The 16,088-nt window shown below is 51.3% G+C and overlaps 1 protein-coding gene and 1 long non-coding RNA gene across 2 annotated transcripts in view; both read right to left on the bottom strand.

Annotated features, from left to right (window-relative positions):
• Positions 1–16,088, bottom strand: part of LOC116474328 (gametogenetin-binding protein 2-like) — a 176,338-nt gene that overhangs the window by 134,098 nt on the left and 26,152 nt on the right. The window lies entirely within an intron of this gene.
• LOC116474547 (uncharacterized) lies at positions 9,677–12,029 on the bottom strand. Its single transcript, XR_004249705.2, has 3 exons — positions 11,795–12,029; positions 10,847–11,138; positions 9,677–10,289 (listed from the first exon to the last, which is right to left on the bottom strand). It is a non-coding gene; the product is annotated as an uncharacterized LOC116474547 (long non-coding RNA).

Below are 16,088 nucleotides of genomic sequence, written 5' to 3'. Positions count from 1 at the left end.
TACAAAAGGCTGTCACACTGGCCCTTTGCCCTCACTAGTGGAAGGCAGCCATCCCACATGAAAAGGCAGAGGGCCCACTGTGCTGTTAACACTTAAGCTGTCCGCAGATGGCAGAGCTAAGTGAGCAATGTAACACGCCCTCTGGGGCTTCAGGGGTCACAGGCACCCCCACCCTAGATGCTGCCTGGGACCTGCACAGCATTCGCTACTGCCAGCGCCCAGAAGTGCTGGTGCTGGCTCCTGCACCTGCTCACCTGCATGCTCCCTCCTGTGAGTGGTGCAATACAGCCGGTCTGAGTGAGTGGAGTTTGCTCCTGCCAGTGCCCAGGTGGCCAGCTGGTTCCAGCACTCATGCACTCCAGTTCGCGTCTCATTCACTCACACACTCCCTCCTGTGAGGAGTTGACAGCTGCAGGCTGAGTAAATGAGGCACCCTTGTTGCAAGTCCCTTGAAGGGGTCAGGGAAATATCCTGCTTCATTAGGGGGCCTATCCAGGATTCCTCAGAAGGGCAAATAAATGCAGATCTGCCGGATATCTCTCTTCACTTTTTTCCTAAGACTTCTTGTCCTCACGCTTTCCTCTGAGCTGTGCCATTTGCAGAGGACAGGATGCAACCCTGCCACCTCTCTCTTTGTTTCAGGTGAAAGGAATGTTGGCTCTGTTTCCCTTCAAAGAGGTCTAGCCATCGGGTGGGACCGGAATAAAGTCCTGGGGCAACTGAAGTCATCTGGAGGAGGCCACTCCTTGGTGTTGCCAGAAGGCCCCTAAACTGGACCCCGTCCCCGATAGCACGTTAAGGCGTTGACCAATACCCCCGGCCTTTTCTATGGTATCTTTCCCTTTCTTCTTTCACGGTTAAAAATGGCTCCTCTCTCTCCCTTTATAATGATAAGAGTTTTGCTGCAAACTGCAGAAATGTTACTAGGTAGAATGGGCATTTGGCTCAGCCACGAGATACGCAATTCACAACGATGTGACTTCCATTTGTTCTCAGAGGTGCGACCCCCACTCTCAACCCCAGCAGCCACAAAGGTGTGCAGCACATGGCGGTTCCCCTCCTCACTCTCCCCTCCCAGCTACGGTACCTGGGCGTGTCCACAGCATGCACATGAAGTGCCCAAGGGTGGGGTGGGAGAGAACTGTGGCTGCTGCCCAGGCCCCAGGGCAGTCTTGGGGGCCAGGGGCCCAATGCAGCCAGTTGGCCAGCATTTCCCATTCACCATCCCCTCCTTCCACAAGCCCACAGTCTTTCCTCCCCCAGACAGCCGAGGGGTCCAGCTCCATCCAAACAAGAGGAAGGATATAGTGATTAAAGGAACCCATTTACATAGAGCAAGAGGTTCTTCCCCCTCTTAAGCTGTTTTTTCTTTTTTTTTTTCCCCTCTTTCCTTTTCTAAGCGAGGAGGTTCTTTTCCTACCTCAGCACTCTGCTTATGATAGAAAAGCAGCGGAGGAGCGAGCCCACTGGCTAATAACTGCAAATTTGGCAAGGTCTGCCTAGGACTTAATCTAAATGAATCCATGCACCCCCGAGACACCTTTTCATCCCAAACTCTTTTTTTTTTTTTTTTTTTTTTTTTTTTTTTTTTTTGAGATGGAGTCTTGCTCTGTTTCCCAGCCTGGAGTGCAGTGGCACAATCTTGGCTCATTGCAACTTCTGCCTCCTAGTTCAAGCAATTCTCCTGCCTCAGCCTCTGGAGTAGCTAGGACTACAGGCGCCTGCCACCACGCCCAGCTAATTTTTGTATTTTTAGTAGAGATGGGGTTTCACTATGTTGGCCAGGCTGGTATCGAACTCCTGACCTCATGATCCACTCTCCTCGGCCTCCCAAAGTGTTGGGATTACAGGCGTGAGCCACTGTGCCTGGCCCAATCCCAAACTCAATTCTAAACTTCAGGTTGAAGCCCTAGAAAGGAAAATCAGATCTGAGGGATTCAAAGCCAAGCAACAGGCACAGTATCAATGGGCAGGACTAATTCCTGCCAATTAAGCCACTGCTTCATGGAAGGAGGTCACACTCCATGGCATAGATAAGGCCCAAGGAACCCAAAGGTTGCTGACAGTAGGGGGCATGGAGGCATAAGTGAGTGCAGATAATTCCTATTCTCTAGGCCCTCCCTGCTTCACGGGTGCAGGCCACAATGGCACCTATGGATGGTGTCCACCAGGACTCGGGGATAAACATATAGAAGAGAAAAGGAGGACACCTGTTTTCTTTTGGGGAAAGAGGGAAAGAAAATGAGCGATGCCTATTTCCCTCTCTTTCGGAATGGGCACCAACTACTTTCACCATCCTCAGTCTATACTCCTCTGGAGTGTATCCTGAATCACTGGGACTGCTTTGACCCTCAGACTCTAGAGGCAAAGCACCTCATAGCCCTTTGCACAAAGGTTTGGCCAAATTATGATCTGTAGGAAGGACTGGCGTGGCCTCAGGAAGGAACCATTCATTTCGATAACCATCCTGCAGGTGGACCTTTTCTGTAAACGTGAGGGCAAATGGTCTGAGGCTCCATATGTGCAGGCCTTCTTTACCTTGCAGGGCAATCCAGACCTTTGCTGACAGCGTAGGATTGCTCCAGCCCTCCCATTTGCCATCTCACGGAACAATACCAGAGAACTAAAGAAATGAACTCCAGAGGCACCTCCAGCAAGGGAGCCAGCTCCCACTGGCCCTGCTCCTCTGTGTCCACCCATCCTCCCTAACCAGTTTTTCTCTCTCACTTGGCCCCTCCTAGAAATCCTCACCCTAGACAAGCCCCAGTCTCATTCCTGCCCTTTATCAGATACTTGGTGAATTTGGCCCCCTGGTCCAGGTCCCCTTCTCTCTACAGGACTTAAAGCAAATTAAGGGGGATCTTGGCAAGTTTTCAGATGACCCTGACAGATATATAAAGGCTTTCCAGAATTTAACCCAAGTATTTGAACTCTCCTGGAAAGACATTATGTTACTTTTGAATCAAACCCTGACTAACACTGAGAAGCAGTCTGCTCTGCAAGTGACAGAGAGATCTGGGGATGAGGTTTGTGTCACATATAGAGTCAGGGAGGGGGTCAAACTTTATCCAACTGGAGGATAAGCAGTACCAATGAATGACCCTAAATGGGATCCCAATGACAAGACGGGAGAGTGTAAGAGGAGACAGTTTCAGGTGTGCATAATAGAAGGCTTATGTAGGACTAGAACTAAGCCTCTCAACTGTACCAAGCTATCCAGGATAGACCAGGGATTTGATGAGCACCCTACTGCCTTCCTGGAGAGGCTGATAGAGTCTCGGTAAAGCACACCTCTCTAGCTCCTGATTCCATCACGGGACAAGTAATCCTAAAGGATAAATTTATTACTCAGGCAGCCCCTGATATCAGGAGAAAGCTGCAGAAACAGGCCCTGGGATCAGTTAGTACCTTAGAGAATCTCCTGAAAGTGGCCACCTCAGTCTTTTGTAATAAGATAGGGATGCCCAGAAGAGAGAGAGAGGAGACACAGGCAAGAGGCAGAGGCTTTAATGGCCACCACACAAACCCACAAACTCCAGAATCCCCAAGCTACATCTGTTAACTGCTACAGATGTGGTAAGCCAGGGCATTTGAGGAAGGATTGCCCAGGCAACATGAGGAAGCCACCCCGACCCTGTCCAGTGTGCAATGGGGACCACTAGAAAGTGGACTGTCCCCAGGGGCACTGGTCACCAGGCCCAGAGCCAATCTCCCAAATGGTCCAGCAAGACTGACAAGTCCTGGGGCTCCTCTCCCTGGCTGCAGTGGTCCAGACCACCATTACCATCCAGGAGCCCCAGAATTTACAATTCTGGATATCGAAGGAAGGAAAGTGGACTTCCTTCTGGACGCTGGGGTTGGTCTCTCGGTTTTCATCTCCAATCCAAGCCCCCTGTCCTCTCTTAGCATGACTGTGAGGGGCATCCCAGGAAGGCCTTAAACCCAATATTTTTTCCAACCCCTTAGTTGTAGTTGGGGAGACCTCTTGTTCACCTGTGCCTTTCTAATTATGCCTGAAAGGCCAGCTACTCTGTTGGGTAGGGGTATTGTGGCCCGTGTGGGGACTACCATCCTGATGGCCCCAGGACAAACTCTTTGTCTCCCCCTAGTGGAGACTGATATTAACCCAGAAGTTTGGGTAATTCAAGGGAAAATTGGCAGAGCCACAACCACCATACAAGTCTGGATCCACCTTAAGGATCCCACCACCTCTCTTAACCAGACACAATAGCCCCTGAAACCAGAAGTTAAGAAAGGACCAAAAGCCATCATTGATAACTTAAGGTTGCAGTACCTCCTCAAACTCTGCAACAGCCCTTGTAATACCCCAATATTGGGGGCACGAAAACCCAAAGGGGAATGGAGACTAGTTCAGGACCTTCATCTGGTTAATGAGGCTGTGGTTGCAATTCACCCAGTGGCTCCCAATCCGTATACCCTGCTAGCTCACATATCTGAGGGAACTAAATCGTTCACGGTCCTGGACCTAAAGATATAGTGGTATGCTGCTTCCGCCTACCATTATACAAACCCCCGGTATTTGTTTGCATTTCAGGATCCCTCTAACCAGACCACCCAGTTAATCTGGATAGTGTTACTTCAGGCATTCTGAAACAGCCCCCACTTTTTTGGGCGGGCACTGTCAAGAGACTTCTCCAAGTTCCTTTATCCTCAGGTTACAGTTTTACAATATGTAGATGACATTTTCCTCTGCACTCCAACTAAAAAAATCAGGAGGGCAGTAAGGCTCTTCTTAATTTTCTGGCTAACAGAGGATGTAAGGTTTACTAATTAATGAGATAATTCCTCACTTTGGACTCCCTAAGTACCTCCAGAGTGATAATGGCCCCTTGTTCAATGCAGCTGTCACCCAGGGGATCTCAAAGGCACTAGGCATACAGTACAATGAAGATAGTCCTTCATTGTGCTTGGAGACCACAATTCTCAGGAAAGGTAGAAAAGACAAATGATATTATCAAAAGACACCTCAGGAGACTCACCTCCCCTGGACTACCCTTCTGCCCATATCTCTACTATGTATTAGAAACACCCCTTCAAGGCTAGGTTTGAATCCCTTTGAAATGATGTATGGATGGCCTTTTCTCACCAATGATTTCTTGCTAGACCAAGAAACTTTTGATTTGGTTAAACATATCACTTCTTTGGCCCATTTCAACAGGAACTGAAACAACTGTCAGAGAGGCACAATCCCATGAACCAGGACCACCTCTATTCAACCCTGGGGACCTAGTACTTGTAAAGGTACTTCCTTCCCTTTGTCCCTCTATAAGCCCAGATTGGGAGGGACCTTATACTGTACTTCTTTCTACTCCTATGGCAGTGAAGGTCACTGGAATAGATTCTTGGATTCATTATACCCTAGTAAGGGCCTAGGAAACTAACGGAGTTACCTCCATTAACCCAGAAAAGCACTCAAAGTACCAATGTGAAGAGATCAGGGACCTCAAGCTAAAAATCACAAAAGGTAAGTGTTAATAATTAACCTTCCATGGATATCCTCCTTAAAATTCTTGGCTATGCTTGCTGTTCTTACCTTCGTTCTGTTCTATACCACAGGATATAATGTTGTTTTCAGAATCATTTGTATATTTTACTTCTTATTTCTGTAAACTTTGCCACTAGATTCTTTCCTTTTAACCCCTTTTTGTATAATACACATATTTGATTCATGCATACTTAACCTTGTAGAACTTGTTTCTTCTCACCTAGAGACCATCAAATTCCAAATGGTCAAGGCAAGCAGAGCCCTGGATGATGGCTCCCTTTTGCTGGGGACCCTTAGGTAGACCTCTGGGAAGAATCTGACTGCTATTCTCCCCGAAACAATGCCACCTGTCTGCAGGAAGCAGCTTAGATCGGTCATTGTCTGTATCCTAACAGCAGTTAGATGTGCCTCTTCAGAGGGGGGAAATGATAGCTACAGGAGGCCGAGAAATTTTAGGCAAACACAGGGTTGGGGGGGGTCCCCGGTGAAGCCCTCCCGACTCAAGCCAAAAAGCCTGAGACCCAAAGTGAGAACTTCTATCGATGTCTTCCTGCTCAAATGTTGCCTTTTCCTAAACTGCACATGGCCCTGCTCCACCCCATCCTGTCCCTATAAAGACCCCAGACTCAGCCGTCAGAAAGGAGAAGGAGGTGGACATCAGGCACTCTGGCTGAATGTCAGAGAGAAATGGTTTGACTTCAGAGGGACAGTTTGACAGCATAACTTTGGAGAAGAATCAGCTGGAGATGGCCGGACTTCAGGGGAAGATCACCTACACCCCCCCGTCCCCTTTTCAGCTCCCATTCCCACTGACAGCCAGTGAGGGCCACTTTAATCAGCAGTAAAATCCCCGCATTTACCATCCTTCAATTCATTCATGCAACTTCATTTTTCCTGGATGCTGGACTAGAGCCTGGGAGCCACAAGTGCAGATACAAAAGGCTGTCACACTGGCCCTTTGCCCTCGCTGGTGGAAGGCAGCCGCCTCATGTGAAAAGGCAGACGGTCCACTGAGCTGTTAATGCTTAAGCCATCCATGGACAGAAGAGCTAAAAGAACACTGTAACACACCCTCTGGGGCTTCAGGGGCCACAGGAACCCTCCTGCCTAGATGCTGCTGTGGGGCCCACACAGAGTTTGCTCCTGCCGGCACCCAAAAGCACTTTCCCCAGATCCTGCACCCACTCACCTGTGTGCTTCCTCCTGCAAGGGGTGGTCCAAGTGAGTGAAGTTCGCTCCTGCCAGCACTGAAGTGGCCAGCTGGTGCCAGCCCTTGTGCACTCCGGTTCCTGCCTCATTCACTCCTGCATTCCCTCCCACGGGAAGTTGGGAGCTGCAGGCTGAGTAAACGAGGCACTCCTGTTGCAAATCCCGTGAAGCGGTCAGGGAAACACCCTGCTTCACTAGAACCATCTGTCCACATTTGGGGTTCACTCTCCTCTTTACCCTCCTTGTCCTCCCTACTTCCTGGTGTGTAACACAGCCTTAGAGTTGGACCTGGGTTCACAGTCTGTCTCTGACACTTTCTAGCTGTGGAGCTTCGACAAGTTTCTTTATTCCCTGACGCCTTTGTTTCCTCATCAGTAAGTGGAAATAATACCACTGTCACAGGCTTTTTTGCAAGAATTAAATGAGACACTATGAATAAGTGTCTGGCTCTTAGTAAATTTTCAGTTATTGGTAGCTGTCCTCACCAACTCCCTGGTTAGACCCCTTTCCTTCACTTCTCACATCTGATTGCTTCCCAAGTTTTTTCAAGCCTGTCTTTCTTCAATCTGACCCTTCTCTGTTCTCAGAGACACTTTCTAGGCCCTCAACCTATTGCATTTTGCTCATTCTCCTTGGATTTTTTGCCTTTGGTCTTATCGGCTCCAATCTCTGTTTGTTTGTATTTTAATTTGTTTTGTTTTGTTTTTAGAGACAGAGGCTTGCTCTGTTGCCCAGGCTGGAGTGCAGTGGCATGAACATAGTTCATTGCAGCCTGGAACTCCTGGGTCAAGCAATCCTCCTGCCTTCGCCTGCCGGGTAACTGGGACTACAGGTGTGTGACACCCATCTGGCTACTTACAAATTTTTTTTGTACAGATGGGGTCTTGCTTTGCTGCTGAGGCTGGACTTGAATACCTGGGCTCAAACGATCCTCCTGCCTCAGCCTCTCAAAGTGCTGGAATTACAAAAGCGTGAGCCCCCACACCTGGCCCCAATCTTTGTTTTTGCAGCAGTAGTTTTCAATCTTTTTAAAATTAATATCTCTAGATAAATTTTTAAACAGAAGAAAGCACTCTTCTGTAATCAAGGATAGGATATAGAGTCCCAAATACCTCCCTGGATCCCTCATTCACTGCAGCCCTGCGAAACTCCACCAGAATCCCTTAGGGTGTTGAGAAAGTCATTTTTGCCACCCTATTGCTGCCAGCAGTGATGTTTCTGAACATGTGGATCTGACAAGTTCACTCCCCTGGTGAATTTCTCCAGGGTTCACTAGCACCTCATGTAGAGGTTCCTAACCTGGGTATTGCCCTCTCTAGCCAATCTCCACCTTCATATGATGTTGTAGATATATATATTTTAAATATGGCTCTGATTGTGTCACCCATGGCTCAGAATGGCGGTAAAGGCCCTTCACGGTGTGGCTGCAGCCTCTCTTTCTGCAAGGCACCTCTACTTCACTCATGCCAGGCCTGGCACTGCCCCCCCACTGCCTTTTTTCTTTGCCCTTGCACCTCTTTTTGCTGCATGCTAAGTCACCGCTTGCCTCCTCCTGCCTGAATTCCTCTTTTTCCCAGGAGACTCAGGCTAGGGTGGGGAGAGGCTTGCTAAAGCCCTAAGCAAGGAAGATTGATTTCCAGGAGTGTAGACAGGCTAACATGGGTAATTCAGGCCTTCACCTTTATCTGTGTAGATAATGTTTCAGACACATGGAATAGTCCAGGTGTCAAATTCCTTGTGGAAAGAAAACTTGACATTGATCTACTGTCAAATGGTTGTTTTGGTTTTTTGAATAGTTAAGATAGACATAATCAAAGATTACATCATTTGGCAATTTTTATTTATTAAATACCAACATTTGGTTCCCTTTTAACTACATGCCTGATCCTACTTCCTTCCTCAGCCAGAATTGTAAACCTTATTTTATTCTGGCTTTGCCTTGGTAGTCCCACCATTGTCTTCCAAAGTTCTCAGGGGAATCTGTAAGATTGCTATCCGAAAACTTTCTGGGGGAAATTATACAACAATTTGAAAAACTTTAAAGAGTACATAAATGATGGAATGTTAGTCCTATGTACTAAAAATGCCAATTATCTTGTAATTAATTTAAACAGTCAAAGAGATTCTAGTCTAGGTGCAGTGGCTCATGACTGTAATCCTGGAACTTTGGGAGGCCGAAGCAGGAGGATCACTTGGGCCCAGGAGTTGGAGACCAGCCTGGGCAGCATGGCAAAACCCCATCTTTACAAAAAATATATAAAAATTAGCTGAGTGTAGTGGTGTGTACCTGCAGTCCCAGCTACTTGGGAGGCTGAGGTGGGAGGATCATTTGAGCCTAGGAGGCAGAGGAGGATCATGTGCAGTGAGCCATGATTGTGCCATTGCACTCCAGCCTGGGCGACAGAATGAAACCCTGTTTCAAAAACAAACAAACAAACAAACAAACAAACAAAAAAGAAATAAATTCTAATTTAAATGTCCCCATAAAAAGTCTTTAGCCAGAATGAATCACCATTGAATGGGCCTATATTTTCCAAGCAGGATTTGACTAAATCTGGTCACACTTTAGGCCTCAAATTCAGAGATGATGTAGGCGATGTTCAGTGGAGACACCCCATAATGGAAGTGGACAGAAGTCCAGGAAGAATGACCTGACTCTGCAGTGCCACCACAGTGCTATAAAGTTCTGAAATATATTATGTTTCTTCATAAAAGTTAAGTTCTACAGTCAGCATGAAAGTCAGAAACTACATTGTGGTTTTTTTGTTTTGTTTTTTTGAAACAGAGTCTCACTTTGTCACCCAGATTAGGCTCACTGCAGCCTCCACCCTCTGGGCTCAAGCAATCCTCCCACCTCAGCCTCCTGAGTAGCTGGGACTACAGGTGTGCACCACCACGCCTGACTAATTTTTTATATTTTTTATAGAGACGGGATTTCACCATGTTGCCCAAGCTGGTCTCCAACTCCTGGGCTCAAGTGATCTGCCTGCCTCAGCCTCCCAAAATGCTGGGATTACAGGCCTGAGCCACCATGCCCAGCCAGAAACTATGTTTTAAACCAACCCTCAACCAACCCATACTTTGGAGAAATACCTATAGAAACTAAGATTGGTGGGAGGCCCAGCAGGGTCTCACCTCCCATCTCAGACTCAGTCCAGGACGTAGGCTCAGGGGGCAGAAGGAGGGCTGATTTGCCTGCATCTTTTGAAATTCTTTCTTTCTCTCTCTGCCTCTGCCTCTCTGTCTTCCTCCCTTCCTCTCTCTCTCTCTCTCTCTTTATTTATTTCACCTGAGTTTCAGAGTCCTTGGTTGAATTTGTCCACAATTTCCTGCAGCTCTAGCTGGGAGTCGAGAAGCATCACTGAGGACCACAGCCCCTTGCTTCCCTGAGCCAGGTCCCCTGCGCTGGGAGTGCTGTTTTGGCGCCTGTGGTGGTCCTCTTCATCCTCCAGTCTGCCTCCCGAGTCACTTACCACATACGGTCACCACCTCCTGGGTCACGTCACAGGGTACCAGGGCTGGAGTGGTTTCACCAGGTCAACAGGCGTGGCTGCTGCCCTAGTTAGAGAATGTCCTAGAAGAGAGGTCAAACCATCATGACATCCTTGGGACCAGGGGATAGGAGACAGAGGCCCCCAGCGCACAGTCGTGTGCCTTGGCGCCCACATCCCCTTGCTCAACTTCTAGGAACTGGCTCTGGCCCCCTGCACACTCCACAGGCCCCTCCTGCCAATCTGCATCTAACAATTTTCCTGCCTTCCCCTTTGGAGGGGCAAAGGCCAGAGGTGGCCCCTCATTTTGTTGAGAAGCTCAGGGATCTGGTTCTTCCAAGGAGTCTTGGAGTCAATCCCTCCTTGTCACTGTGCCCTAGAGTGTCTTGCAGCCTCCATTCCCATGGGTCTTCTTGGGCAGGTGGCAAATAGAGCTGACTGAGCAGTAGGCTGACTCCTTCCAACCTAGAATCCCAAGCTGCACAGTAAGGACGTTAAGAGGACCGCTAGACCCAGCACCCCCACTCTCCCTATGTGAGGATAAAAGTTGATGACACCTCCGAGCCCTGCGAAGGTCCCGCATCCCACTACCTTCCCTCCCGCAGCTGGAAGGGCTGACTCCTGGAGAGGGAGGATTTACCTGAGGGCTCTGACCACCTTAACTGCCCACTGCCTCTCTGGAGACAGTGGCTGCCAAAGGAGGCACGGACCTGTTGCCCATCTGGACAGTGTTTGTCAGGGAAGAAAGGGCAGCTTATGCAGCAGCCAGGCAGCACCGGGACGGAGCTGGGTTCCTCCCGCCTTCCCGTTTGCATCACGCGACTCCGCGGGTCCCAGCGCGGCCCTGGCTAACCCGGATCGGCGCCACTGCCGGGTCACTGAGCCTCTCCAGGACGGAGCCTCGCTTCACGCAGGAGCCCAGGCCATCCTCGCTGCGGAAAGAAGGCGGGGTTCGTCTCCTGACCCATAGTAAATGGAGCTGCGCTGGGGCGCGGGGAGCAGACTGCTTTTCTGGGGAAGCCGTGGGGCTCTCCACTTTTCGGGGTGGGGAGGGGAGGCTGAGCAGGGCGCAGACCAGGGGCCTGCCACATGGCCTCTGCGCCAAAAGAGCAGAGCCCAGGGTGAGGGGCCCCTAGCCAGGCAGACCCAGCCCAGGAGGTTTTGGGCCCTGGGGTCTTGGGTGTGGACTGGTCCGAGATGAGTCCCCCAGGTTGGGTGCCACCAGCCTTGACGGGTTCAGGAGATGGGACGTTATGTCTAGACGCCGCCACCCTTTATTGCAAGCCCGGGCCTCATCTAGACCCCAAGGGGCACCCCAACCTGTTCAGGGTTCCCGGGCCTCGTGCGCTTGCCCGCCTAAGGCAGTAAATTGCCATCGTCTCCAAAGGCCGCCCCCACTTCGTCCGCTCCCCACCCGCTCCCAACCCCAGGCTCAGAACCCGCCAGGGCAATCCAGGCCCGTTCTCTAGGTGAGAAATGCCGGCCCTGGGGGCATTTGTCCCTGTAGGGAGGGCGCCACCCGCCTGCCCCGGGGCGCTGTCCAAGCCGCGGTGCTGAAGAGCCCCGGGCCCTGACTCAGCGAACACACCGCAGTCACCGCGTGCAGCCGCCACTCCCCAGGCCGGGCCGGCTCCAGGCCGCTCCCACACAGGCTCATCATCCTCCAGGATGCACGTCTGCCTCAGCAGGCTTAAACTGGAATCGCCTCGGAGGTTCGAGATTCCTGAGGCCCAGAAACGGCCAATGCTTGTCCCGGGCCAGGCAGCTGGGAGAGTATGGAGCTCCATTCCTGCGCTCCATCCCGGATTCCGCAAGCACCTGCTCACTCTGCCTGCTCCAGACCCGTCCCCTCCAGTGAGCTCGACTGCCTGCTCCAGACCCGTCCCCTCCAGTGAGCCCAGGGGAGGGTCCACTCACTCTCCAAGAACACGTTCTTCCCACTGGCATCCAAGCCCAGCAGACCCTGCTACCTACTGGGGGCGGGGGGGGGGGGGTGGGGGGGGGGGGGAGCGCAGGCAGAGAAACAATCCCTGGAATTGGTCCCTTCACACAGCCGGCAGGACCTCTCTGCCTCTCTGCCTCTCTCCCTTCTTTCTGGATGCCCCCCACAGCTCCCATGGATGCCCACAACCCCTTCCTCCCTCCACCCTTAATGTCCAAGCAGGCAAAGAAGACCGGGTGTCCCCAGTGAAGGGCTCTGCAGTGAGGGGTCTAGAATCTTGCCCTTGAAGGAGTAAATGGTATCCCTCGAGTTGAGCGTGATCATGATGGCAGTGATACTGGGCCAGGCACTAGTCCAGCAAAGAGAGGCCAGAAGGACACCAGAAGGAGCAGCCAGATGGCAGAGCTGGTGCCCAGAACCATGACCTGTCTCGCCCCAGGCCCCCACGGGTGACTGCTTAGAGTCGGCCAAGGATCAGTGCAGGCCAGGAGAGGGATGAGGTAATAGTCAAGGCAAAAGGGTTCTGAGAGGATGTTCCAGGGGAGCAGAGCCAGCGGCCAGCGGCCAGCACTCCTTTGGTAGATACAAATGTCACATCCTGGTCTCTAGTCTTGGCAGATGTGTTCAAGAACTCACGCCTGGCACCTCCAACTGCTAGGCAGCTCCAATTTGAGCTGTGGAGAGCATTCCGCCTAGACCCCGTGAGCAGGGCCCCAAGGGACGGGGCTCTGTGTCAGGGAGCAGGTGGTGGCCTAGGGTTTGAGTGTCCCAGAATCGATTTTTTTTTTTTTTTTTTTTTTTTTTGAGGGAGTCTCGTCTGTCCGTTAGTAGAGATGGGGTTTCGCCATGTTGGCCAAGCTGGTCTCCAACTCCTCACATCAAGTGATCTGCCTGCCTCAGCCTCCCAAAGTGCTGGGATTACAGGCGTGAGCCACCGTGCCCAGCCCAGAATCAGGATTCTTAAAATGATTGTGCTGCATACTGAATCATGTTGCTTTTGACTCTTGTAGCTGGCCCCCTTCTTATCTAGGGTGCCTGCTGGTACACCTTGGATGATGTCTGAGACAGATGGTGCTGCTCAGCCCCTTGAGGGAACATTACTGTGTGGGAGTTGGGTGGACTGTCAACCATGGGGCAGGAAGATATAACTCCCCTCCCTCATGGCCCTCACATGGTGGGTCCCCTGGCAATAGATAATAACGAGTGTCACCATGGACATTACAGTGACCCCAAGAGACAGACAAGGTGGGTATTAGTGAACACATTAAGGGAGACAGAGGGGCAGAGAGGGCACGGGACAGTCACCAAGGCTCCTAATGACTAACTTCTTCAAACTTCTCAGCAACATCTTCTTCCCTGTCCCCTGCTCTCCACCTCATCCATCAAGGAGCTGATGCTAATGGGGTTCCCTTGTTCAGAGCCAGACTGCTGTGGTTACTATGGTAGTTAACAAACAGCCACTCCAGGCTGTTAACAAAGTAATCCTGGAGGGACAGAAAAGGGCTTCTGTGGCCTGAGGACCAACATGTTACCTCTTGGCTGGCTTGGCAGCCATGGCAAGGACATGAGGAAAGGAGACTGCTAGGCACACCCTGGGGAGGGGCGGGAGCCTGGAGGAAGTGCAGATGTGGGGATTTGGCTGCTGGCCACACCTGCTGGGCCCTCAGGTTGTGAGCAACAAAGTGTTGCTTTACCTTCTCATTGCAGTAGCCAATCCAGAGCTGTGACAGCAGTTGTTGGGGAAGAATGTGAATCCAAACACATTCAGCAAGCCTCTAGAATGGGAAGAACCCAGGGGACCCTGGGAGAGGGTCTCCCTGGCAAGGCTCCCGCCAAATAGAATAATTCGGCATCTGTATAAACCAGAATAATTCTACCACCTGGATGACCTACAGTAAGGCTGAGGAACATCACACTGGGCAATGCACAGAGCAAATGCAACCCTCCATACACCACCCGGAATGGTCCCCATTTCCCATTCTGCTCTCTCTGTGAGCCTAGAACAGATGCAAAGGCCCAGTGGAGGATGAGGGGCAGCCCCAGGACACCAAGGCCTACTTTTGAGTCTGTATTTTCTGGTCCCGTGTCTCTTAGAAGTAGCCCCTTCTGCTGGAACTTCTGAGCAGCTTTTTAATGCCTCATCCCCAGACAGGAAGAGATAGTCAAAGATTGTTAAGCTTTTTGAGGCTGGGTGTGGTGGCTCATGCCTATAATCCCAGCACTTTGGGAGGCCGAGGCGGAAGGATCACTTGAGGCTAAGAGTTCGAGACCAGCCTGGCCAACATGGTGAAACCCCATCTCTACCAAAAATACAAAAATTAGCCAGGCATGGTGGCACAGGCCTGCAATCCCAGCTACTCAGGAGGCTGAGGCACAAGAATCACTTGAACCCAGGAGGTAGAGGTTGCAGTGAGCCAAGATTGTGCCACTGCACTCCGGCCTGGGTGACAGAGCAAGACTGTCCCACAAAGACAAAAACAGAAACAAAACCAGTGTGATGGAAAGAAAGAACTAGTCCAAGAAAAAGAAAGAGCTTTTAGAATTTAAACTGTTTAGCCAGGTGCGGTGGCTCGCACTTACAATTTATACCTATTTCTATGACTTTTTTGGTTATTTCTTCCTCCACTGGACTCTGAACTCCGGGGAGACAAGGCCATGTCCGTTTCATTCTCTTTGGAATCCCCAGCCCTGGGCACAGTGCCCTGGCCCAGAGTTGGCCCCGAGGGTTCGTTAGTTTAATTAAGTGATTCGTTAATTAATTAATGAGGTTATGACTGGCCTCACCTCAAACCCAGGGCAAAGCTTTCTCTTCCCACAAGGTCATCTGGGCGGTTTCAATGCAAACACGGAGGGAGGGGCCCAGAAAGAGCAGAAGGTTGGTTGTGATTACTGCCGCTGTCGTTGGCATGGTTGGAAATGCCCAACAGGGGTTCCAGTTGAGGCCATGGGCATGCACCAAAGAGCGAGGCCCCTCCAGCCACCCAGAGGTTGAAGCGCTTGTGAAGGCGGCACATAAGCGTGTAGAATCTGGAATTTGCTGAGGCTCAGGGCTGACTTCACAAGACCTCAGAGGGATAAGCCCCAGGACACACTAGTAGCCCCCGCAGGCTCATCTGGTGCACCCCCTCCCAGACCCCACTCGAAGCCCTAAGTTCTGTGAAGTGACCCTGGATCAGGCTGAGCCAGGGCCAGTTTGTTCCCAGCACCCTCTCCTCTGCCTCAGTGGGCCCATCTGCATCTGGCAGAGAACCACCCAGCCCCCATCTCCTTGTTCAGGAGGATTTGGGGGCACAGCGAGGGTCGGCTGTGAAAACCCGGAGACAGGGTGTGTAGGATGACTGGAGGCAGAGCCCTGATGCGTGCTGCACTTGGCGGTTGGTGATGGGGTGCTGGCTGATCCCGAAGATCAGGACCACTGACTCACCAGGGCTCCCCTGGATTCCCCGCTGCCAGGACCAACCCCAATATCTGATCTGGCACTGCCAGTATCTCTGCTTCCAAGGGGAGATTGCAGGAATTCCCGCCTAGTGGAGGTCCCAGGCAGGAGCAGCAAAGCCCCTCATAGGCAGCACCAGGCCTGGCTCTCCACCCAGGAAACTGAACAGGCCTAACTGCCAGGGCCAGCTGGGCCTAACCTCACTCCTGCCTGGCTCCCCTGCCTCCCCTGGCCCCCCTGCCTTCCCTGGCTCCCCTGGCCTGCCTGGCCACTGTACTCATCGCTTGCACCCCTCACCTGCCACTGGTGGCTTTGCTCTGTAGGACCCTCCGGGGCAGGGTTTGTGCAGAAGACAAAGTAGCCATGTTTACAGAATGCCAAAGCCATGTTCTTAGAGGTCATGAGAGGGAATGTGTATGTATGTGTGTGTATGTGTGTGCGTGTGTGGTGTGTGATGTGTGATGTGTGTGGTGTTTATGTGTATGTGGTGTGTGTGTGGTGTGT

The sequence above is a fragment of the Hylobates moloch genome, unplaced genomic scaffold, assembly GCF_009828535.3.
Source record: "Hylobates moloch isolate HMO894 unplaced genomic scaffold, HMol_V3 SCAFFOLD_10, whole genome shotgun sequence".
Taxonomy (NCBI): Eukaryota; Metazoa; Chordata; class Mammalia; order Primates; family Hylobatidae; genus Hylobates; species Hylobates moloch.
The sequence above is the reverse complement of the archived record's forward strand: the minus strand, read 5'-3'. Positions and strand labels throughout refer to the sequence as shown.